This window comes from Oncorhynchus keta, chromosome 25 (assembly GCF_023373465.1).
Source record: "Oncorhynchus keta strain PuntledgeMale-10-30-2019 chromosome 25, Oket_V2, whole genome shotgun sequence".
NCBI classification, from domain to species: Eukaryota; Metazoa; Chordata; class Actinopteri; order Salmoniformes; family Salmonidae; genus Oncorhynchus; species Oncorhynchus keta.
The window spans coordinates 8,201,958-8,211,636 of NC_068445.1; the positions used below are offsets into that span (position 1 = coordinate 8,201,958).

Sequence of the window (9,679 nt, forward strand, 5' to 3'; positions counted from 1 at the left end):
CATTTAGTTTTACTTGTATTTAAGAGCAATTGGAGGCCACGGAAGGAGAGTTGTATGGCATTGAAGCTTGCCTGGAGGGTTGTTAACACAGTGTCCAAAGAAGGGCCGGAAGTATACAGAATGGTGTCGTCTGCGTAGAGGTGGATCAAAGACTCACCAGCAGCAAGAGCGACCTCATTGATGTATACAGAGAAGAGAGTCGGTCCAAGTATTGAACCCTGTGGCACCCCCATAGAGACTGCCAGAGGTCCGGACAGCAGACCCTCCGATTTGACACACTGAACTCTATCAGAGAAGTAGTTGGTGAACCAGGCGAGGCAATCATTTGAGAAACCAAGGCTGTCGAGTCTGCCGATGAGGATGTGGTGATTGACAGAGTCGAAAGCCTTGGCCAGATCAATGAATACGGCTGCACAGTAATGTTTCTTATCGATGGCGGTTAAGATATCGTTTAGGACCTTGAGCGTGGCTGAGGTGCACCCATGACCAGCTCTGAAACCAGATTGCATAGCAGAGAAGGTATGGTGAGATTCAAAATGGTCGGTAATCTGTTTGTTGACTTGGCTTTCGAAGACCTTAGAAAGGCATGGTAGGATAGATATAGGTCTGTAGCAGTTTGGGTCAAGAGTGTGTCCCCCTTTGAAGAGGGGGATGACCGCAGCTGCTTTCCAATCTTTGGGAATCTCAGATGACATGAAAGAGAGGTTGAACAGGCTAGTAATAGGGGTGGCAACAATTTCAGCAAATAATTTTAGAAAGAAAGGGTCCAGATTGTCTAGCCCGGCTGATTTGTAGGGGTCCAGATTTTGCAGCTCTTTCAGAACATCAGCTGAATGGATTTGCGAGAAGGAGAAATGGGGAAGGCTTGGGCGAGTTGCTGTTGGGGGTGCAGTGCTGTTGACCGGGGTAGGAGTAGCCATGTGGAAAGCATGGCCAGCCGTAGAAAAATGCTTATTGAAATTCTCAATTATGGTGGATTTATCAGTGGTGACAGTGTTTCCTATCTTCAGTGCAGTGGGCAGCTGGGAGGAGGTGTTCTTATTCTCCATGGACTTTACAGTGTCCCAGAACTTTTTTGAGTTAGTGTTGCAGGAAGCAAATTTCTGCTTGAAAAAGCCTTGGCTTTTCTAACTGCCTGTGTATAATGGTTTCTAGCTTCCCTGAACAGCTGCATATCACGGGGGCTGTTCGATGCTAATGCAGAACGCCATAGGATGTTTTTGTGTTGGTTAAGGTCAGTCAGGTTTGGGGAGAACCAAGGGCTATTTCTGTTCCTGGTTCTAAATTTCTTGAATGGGGCATGTTTATTTAAGCTGGTTAGGAAGGCATTTTTTTTTAAATATCCAGGCATCCTCTACTGACGGGATGAGATCAATATCCTTCCAGGATACCCCGGCCAGGTCGATTAGAAAGGCCTGCTCGCTGAAGTGTTTCAGGGAGCGTTTTACAGTGATGAGTGGAGGTCGTTTGACCGCTGACCCATTACGGATGCAGGCAATGAGGCAGTGATCGCTGAGATCTTGGTTGAAGACAGCAGAGGTGTATTTAGAAGGGAAGTTGGTTAGGATGATATCTTTGAGGGTGCCCGTGTTTAAGGCTTTGGGGAGGTACCTGGCAGGTTCATTGATAGTTTGTGTGAGATTGAGGGCATCGAGTTTCGATTGTAGGATGGCTGGGGTGTTAAGCATGTTCCAGTTTAGGTCGCCTAGCAGCACGAGCTCTGAAGATAGATGGGGGGCAATCAGTTCACATATGGTGTCCAGAGCACAGCTGGGGCAGAGGGTGGTCTATAGCAGGCGGCAACGGTGAGAGACTTGTTTTTAGAGAGGTGGATTTTTAAAAGTAGAAGTTTGGGTACAAATTGTTTGGGTACAGACCTGGATAGTAGGACAGAACTCTGCAGGCTATCTTTGCAGTAGATTGCAACACCACCCCCTTTAGCAGTTCTATCTTGTCTGAAAATGTTGTAGTTTGGAATTAAAATTTCGGAATTGGTGGTCTTCCTAAGCCAGGATTCAGACACAGCTAGAACATCCGGGTTGGCAGAGTGTGCTAAAGCAGTGAATAGAACAAACTTAGGGAGGAGGCTTCTAATGTTAACATGCATGAAACCAAGGCTATTCCGGTTACAGAAGTCGTCAAAAGAGAGCGCCTGGGGAATAGGAGTGGAGCTAGGCACTGCAGGGCCTGGATTCACCTCTACATCGCCAGAGGAACATAGGAGGAGTAGAATAAGGGTGCGGCTGAAAGCAATAAGAATTGGTGGTCTTGAACGTCTGGAACAGAGAGTAAAAGGAGGTTTCTGGGGGCGATAAAATAGCATCAAGGTATAATGTACAGACAAAGGTATGGTAGGATGTGAATACAGTGGAGGTAAACCTAGGTATTGAGTGATGAAGAGAGAGAGATTGTCTATAGAAACATCATTGAAACCAGGAGATGTCATTGCATGTGTGGGTGGTGGAACTAATAGGTTGGATAAGGTATAGTGAGCAGGACTAGAGGCTCTACAGTGAAATAAGCCAATAAACACTAACCAGAACAGCAATGGACAAGACATATTGACATTAAGGAGAGGCATGCCTAGTCGAGTGATCAAAAGGGTCCAGTGAGTGGAGAGGTTGGTTGGGGGTCACGGCGATTCAGACAGCTAGCCAGGCCATCGGTAGCAAGCTAGCATAGGATGGAGGTCTGTTGTTAGCCACCTCTTGCCTTCCGTCAGTAGATTAGTGGGGTTCCGTGTGGTAGAGGGGATTAATCACACAACAACAAAAATAAAAACAATAGATATAGATAGAGGCCCAAGAAGAAAACATAATAATAATAAAAATAAATAAATTGTCCGATTGTCTATTCAGATAGCAGCCGGTAAGACAGCTAACGGTTAGCAGGCCGCAGATGGGCGTTCAGGTAACGTCGCGACGGAGGAGCCAGCCGGTTAACTCCTTCGGGTAGATAACGTCGGCAGTCCAGTTGTGAAGGCCCGGTGGGGCTCCGCGTAGGCAGTAAAATGGGTCCGGATAGGTGACTGCAGCCCAGGAGTGATTGATGGAACTCAGGAGTGATTGACGGAGCTGGCTAGCTCCGGAATAATTGATGTTTGCTCCGGAATCGACGAAAGCCGATAGTCACACGGATAGCAGCTAGCTAGTTGTGAGATCCGGGTATGAATGTCCAGAGAGCAGTTGAAATCCAGAGACGTGGAGAGAAAAATTGGTCCGGTATTTTCCGTTCCGAGCCGCGCTGCGCCGTACAAAATTGACGATAGATTTGAGCTAAAGGATAGCTGATGACCACAAACCGTGATTAGCTGAATACTAACGATTTGCCAGTAGAGAAGCTAACTAGCTTCTGAACTAGCTTCTGATTAGCTTCTGGATTTAGCGTCTGGGCTAGCTTCTGGCTAGCTCCTGGCTAGCTTCTGGCTAGTTTCTGGCTAGCTTCTTGGAATTTCTGGCTAGCTTCTTGGAGGATTACAGATGAGGTAAATAATACTTTTTTATAAATATAAATTGGTGAGGCGGGTTGCAGGAGAGTGTTTTGAAGAGGAGTTGATGGAAAATAAAAATAAAATGTATGTTGTAAATATATATATACAGGACACGACAAGACGAGGACAAAAGACGTCTGAGCTAGCCATTTTTTCATGATCCTACAAGGCGGATTATGTCCTGCCATAGTTATGATGTTGAGTCACCACCCACCCCAGCCCACACCGCCACACAAAGCCATATACATGAGATTCTTCAAAGTAGCCACCATTTGCCTTGATGACAGCTTTGCACATTCTTGGCATTAACTCAAACAGCTTTATGATGTAGTCAAATGGAATGCATTTCAATCAACAGCTGGGCCTTGTTAAAGTTAAATAGTGGAATTCATTTCCTTCTTAATGCGTTTGAGCGAATCCGTTGTGTTGTGACAAGATAGGGGTGGTATACAGAAGATAGCCCTATTTGGTAAAAGTTCATATTATGGCAAGAACAGCTCAAATAAGTAAAGAGAAACGACAGCCCATCCTTACTTTCAGACGTGAAAGTCATTCAACCCGGAAAAGTTCAATAAAGTTTCTTCAAGTGCAGTCGCAAAAACCATCAAGAGCCAAAGGACAGATTTCCACTGGTCTAAAGGATACCGATGAGAAGAAGAGACTTGCTTGGGCCAAAAACACCAGCAATGGACATTAGACCGGTGGAAATCTGTCCTTTGGTCTGATGAGTCCAAATGTGAGATTTTTGGTTCCAACAACTATGTCTTTGTGAGACACAGAGTAGGTGAACGAATGATCTCCGCATGTGTGGTTCCTACCGTGGAGCATGGAGAAGGAGGTGTGATGGTGTGGGGGTGCTTTGCTGGTGACACTGTCTGTGATTTATTTAGAATTCAAGGCACATTTAACCAGCATGGCTAACACAGCATTCTGCAGCGATACACAATCCCATCTGGTTTGCTCGTAGTGGGACTATAATTTGTTTTTCAACAGGACAATGACACAACACACCTCCAGGCTGTGTAAGGGCTATTTGACCAAGAAGGAGAGTTATGGAGTGCTGCATCAGATGACCTGGCCTTCACAATCACTCGACCTCAACCCAATTGAGATGGTTTGGGATGAGTTGGACCGCAGAGTGAAGGAAAATCAACCAACAAGTGCTGGGCATATGTGGGGACTCCTTCAAGAATGTTGGAAAAGCATTCCAGGTGAAGCTGATTGAGAGAATGCAAAGAGTGTGCAAAGTAATCAAGGCAAAGTGTGGCTACTTTAAAGAATCTAAAATCAAATATATTTTGATTTGTATCACACTTTTTTTGGTTACAACATGATTCCATATGTGTTATTTCATAGTTTTGATGTCTTAGCTATTATTCTACAATGTAGAATAATAGTAAAACATAAAGAAAAACCCTTGACTGAGTAGATGTGTCCAAAATGTTGACTGGTACTGTGCCTGAAGAAGATGAGCCGAGAGAACTTACACACCACTCTCATCTAAGAGACTACAAGCCCTAATGCAGGCCTCCTGTTTGGAGCTGTAGAGGGAATACGAGGACCTACATCATGAGCAGGAAGAAAATCGGGAGGGCGTACTCTAGGCTCTCCTGGCCTGAGTCACGGCCATGGAGGCACCATTGCTGCTGCTACTCTCCTGACCGTCACCACTCTAGGCCTCCACGGCTAGAGCCTTTATCACCTGGAGAACCACCTGACCTCGTCTCTGCTTCGAATCCCTGATGAGCCTCGCCCAGTGGTCCCAACTTGCTCCACCATGGAAGCCATCATCTTCCATGTGAGAGAGTCACAAACCTCAGTCCCAGCCAGTGAGCTTCCAACAACAGTTGTGGCCGGGCATGCCACAGTCCTCCACCGCAGTAGGAGAGCCACGTCCTTCAGCTTTGGCCAGCCACTGGCATTGTATTCAGTGCCCTCAGATGGGCGGCCCTGCACCAGCTGTTAGAGGATCCTCCGCCACCCCTGTGGACTTCCATGGGGCCACGCAAGACGGCTTGGCATCTCTGTGCACGCTCCTCAAGAGGCGGCCCCTAAGCCCATTACATACACCAGAGCTGGCACCCTCCTGGCCCCCATGGTCCTCTAAAGTGACACTGGCTATCAGCTGCCCTGTTAGTTTGGCCAGACGCACATATGGACTGGACTTGATCCTGTCTGGTCCCTTCTCTTAAAGACTAAGTCCCCCGTTGAGGTATTTCTATTTGTACTTATTATAGATCCCCATTAGCTGCTGCCAAGGAAGCAGCTTCTCTTCCTGGGGTCCAGGAAAATTAAGGCAGTTACAATACATTCATAACAGATTTCACAACACAGTTTTCAGGTGTGGATTTCCACAAGAAATCCAGGGGCAGGTTTTTAAAAAATGGTTATTCCTTCCAGCCAATAAGCATGCTTGTATGCACACATGGACATTGTACCCACCCACTCTAGCTCAGAATGTTTATGTCGTTCCAAGATGAAGACGCAAGTTTTGGCTGACGACCAAGTATCCTGTTTCCTCTAGGAACATTGTGCATGGATCCAAGAAAAAACACAAGGTGATTCCTGAGCAACTGAATAGTGTGTGTGTTAATACTATGTGTGGTGGTGATGTAGAAAAATAAAAGTCCTGGACTGAGAAGCATGTACTGTTCTTGCCAGACAGCCTGTTGCGAAGTCAGAACCTTTGGTAATCAGCATTGATATGGACAGATGTCAACACTGCCTCTGTCAAAAGATGGAAGGTGACAGGTTCTCGGTCTCGGTTGAGCAAGCAGTGAAGCAGAGGCAGACGGGGATATAAAAAAAACAATGAAGACATGGTTTCCATGTTTCTATTTCAAACACATTCCAGTTTCTCATTTCCATTCAATTGCTTTGTTTCCATAAATATAATTTACTTGACTTTTGACTCTAAAACCATGCTAGTTAAAATGATCATACAAACCAAAACAAAGAAAACAACGAAAAAAACTAAGGGGCACAGGAAGTGGTGCAGCCCAAGAGGCTGTGTCCATCTTCTCAAGACTTCCATTTCCTCTTAAACAACCTCCATTAGCTCTGTGCTCACCAAACGAAGCCCAAAACCTGGAATCCACCATGCCGCCACACTGCAATCACTTCCAGTGGGCAGCCGCCTAGAACGCAAAAACAGGGAGAATTAAATACACGGAATCCAAATCACATGACTCATCAATTATCCTGTGACACCTCCACATGTACCCTCTCATATTGTCGTACAGATATAGACTCTAGTTGCCATGGTGATCTTTAATTAGATTGTAGTAAGGCTTCATTGTTCTGGAAAAATCAAGTATGCACAATTGATTTCAACAAGGAAATATATCTACTGTTACTACTGATTTCAATACAAATACACATTGTGTAGGCTATCTCATGTTCATGCACACACATACACATGTACACACACACACACACACACACAAAAACCAAGAATGCAATTCTTAATCATAACTGTAAAATAAAAAAACACAGACACCTGGTTTAAGTGTTGGTCAGTGCAGTTTAAGAGAAGAGATCAAATCAAGGTCCATGCCGCAGTACTCTCCCATCAAGCAAAAACCTGACATCAACATCAAATTAACACCCAATTATTTGATTGATATCTAATTTAGTTGTCAACTAACACATCATATTCCAATACTTAAAAAAAACTACAAATCTTACAGAATGTGGCTTTAAAACGAGACAAATACCATCCCCAAGTCCCTAGACAGGACTCATTAATAATAATTACTATATCAGGACTCCCGATCAGAGAGACCCTGTGGCTGTGCATTTCATGGAGGCTCATCACAACATCAGCTCTCTGAGAAAACTGGTATCAAACATGTTAAGGCTCCTGGAGGGGGGTTATACTGATAATCTATTACTGAGAACATGTGGATTCACCATTTATCCACCATGTCTCCTAATGGTCTGAATAAAGAGTTCGATATCAGACCCTTTCTTTTACGAAAACATAACGTTGATTTGTCTTGCCATCCAGGTCTCTGTGGGAAGAAATTCTTCGCTTTTTCAAATACAATTTTCATGTAGAGGACTTTTTCAACATGCCTGCTCCCAAGCGTTCTCACTACATAGAAACACATCATGTTGTAGGGCTTCCCTCATGCCCCTTTTCATGATGGCACTAACGTTAGCAACGTGAGTGAGTGCAAGCTAGCTACCAACCAGAACACTAAGCTAGTCGAGACCAACAGCTCAAACAAACGGACTAAAAGCTACAAGTAATGAACAGAGTTAAAAATGGACTATACTGAACAAGGTAAAGGTCTTACCTGTGATGACATTTTTCCACATACACACTGTAGCTACATGTAGCCTACTTGTGCCCCGGCTCCCAACATTTTCCCGCTCTCCCACACTGAATAGCCTGTAGCCTCAGGGATATTTTTGCAGGCTCTATTTCCCTACGTGGGAGCATTATATCTGGATTTTTTTACTTGTTTACATGTACATTGAACAACACAGTAGCTTTTCGTCATTTTGCTGATATTTCTGTGTAACAAAAGATTGACAATGAAGTTGGCTCTTTTACAATTTTGGGTCAATTGGAAAGAATGTTTGTTTTCCCCCAATTTGTGGGTGTGGTCAAGGATAATTCGCTATTTATAATGAGGGACACCTGGAGAAAATTGGACCTCTCTAAAATGAAAATGGATGGCTCTCCCTTCAGTAAAATATATTTTCACTGGACTATCCCTGAACGCTTAAAGACCAAACAAGAGACCTTCCCCTATACCCCAAATAATAATTAAAGTGGATAGCATAGAACATGCCTACCGTTTAACCTTACTCCTAGTTCAGAGCCGAGCCTTAGATGCCGTTTTAGAGAATGTTTGTTTTGTAAGCATTACATGGCAAAGTAGCCAGAAGGTTGTGGATTCGCAGACCACCGTGGACAAAGGTAGCAATGAAAAGACATCCATTATAATAAAATCACTGCATGAATCTAGCATCTTATTTGCTGTCTGGGAGAAAATACTGTAGCCTTTTATAAATGCATTTCTTGCAATTCTACGTCATTTTACCTGACTGTAGACAAGTAGACTCTTTTTGTAATACTACAATAGAGCATGACAAAGTATGAGCGCATGCTGCAACACCAGAGAGGTTTTGATTTCTATACAGGCTATTGTTTTAAGAGAGGATAGTCTAGGTTTGGAACAGAGCTACAGTTGTCTATCAGCTATCAGGTCAACAGAACCAGTTACAACTGAAGTATCTGACCATCAATGAATTAGAGAAAAATACATTCGTTTTTAAAACAGCAGCTGCATATCATCAGGTAGGCCGTTATGAACTTGTAACTTTTTTTCATTTGGGAAACAATTTTTTTATCTTTTATTCTATTTTATTCCTTACATTTTGTGGTTAAAAAATTGATTTGTGTTGACTGTGATTAGGACATGGGAATATAAGAGGAACTGCTAGGCTAAATTTACAAAATAGGCACGCATAGCTCACCACATGATCCTCAAACCAAAGACTGGCCAAACTTGTGTTTCTAAAAGTGAATTGTAGAATGACTGTATAGGCATTCCTTATTTCCTTATTATTTAATTCTGAGTAATAATGTTTTAAATTTCATTTTATTATCAGCCTAAATGTGGCATTTATAGACATGTAGTTGAAGTATTGTTGTTGTTGTGTCGTTAAAATGCAGAGCATTCCTGCCAGCCTGTAGCATGTCACAAATGCGTCACAATTGATTTCTTAAATGGCAGACTATAGCCTTGAAGTAAAAAATATATGGCCTAAATCATTCATTTTCGTTCATTCTTAGGCTACCTGGCTTGCCCCTGGCCCATTTAGAGTTAGAATGTTGTTTAATAGCATGCTGAAATGTTGAATGTCAATATTGATAGTGACAGAATCACACATTACTTCCCAAGTAAAGTCAATGTTTTATCACCTCGGCTATAGAAGGTTGTAATCGCAGCCTCTGAATGTCATAGAGACAAACCAAAGATATCCCATATGCATTGGAGTGACGTCTTTCCCCGGCATTTTACAGCTTGTTTATAGCGTTGCGGACTAAAGCGTCATTATAGATCGCTTTATATTGTTGGATTCGAGCTTGAAATATACACATTCATGTTACCAGACTACAACTGATTGATTACTGTACATGTTTAATGCATGTATATGTTGGTGTCAATGGAG

At 43.4% G+C, this 9,679-nt stretch overlaps 1 long non-coding RNA gene across 1 annotated transcript; it reads right to left on the reverse strand.

Moving 5' to 3' along the window:
* Positions 1 to 6,369: 6,369 nt before the first annotated feature.
* Positions 6,370 to 8,073, reverse strand: LOC118357897 (uncharacterized). The gene is made up of 3 exons (XR_004820374.1): positions 7,792 to 8,073; positions 6,990 to 7,073; positions 6,370 to 6,627 (listed from the first exon to the last, which is right to left on the reverse strand). It is a non-coding gene; the product is annotated as an uncharacterized LOC118357897 (long non-coding RNA).
* Positions 8,074 to 9,679: the final 1,606 nt, after the last annotated feature.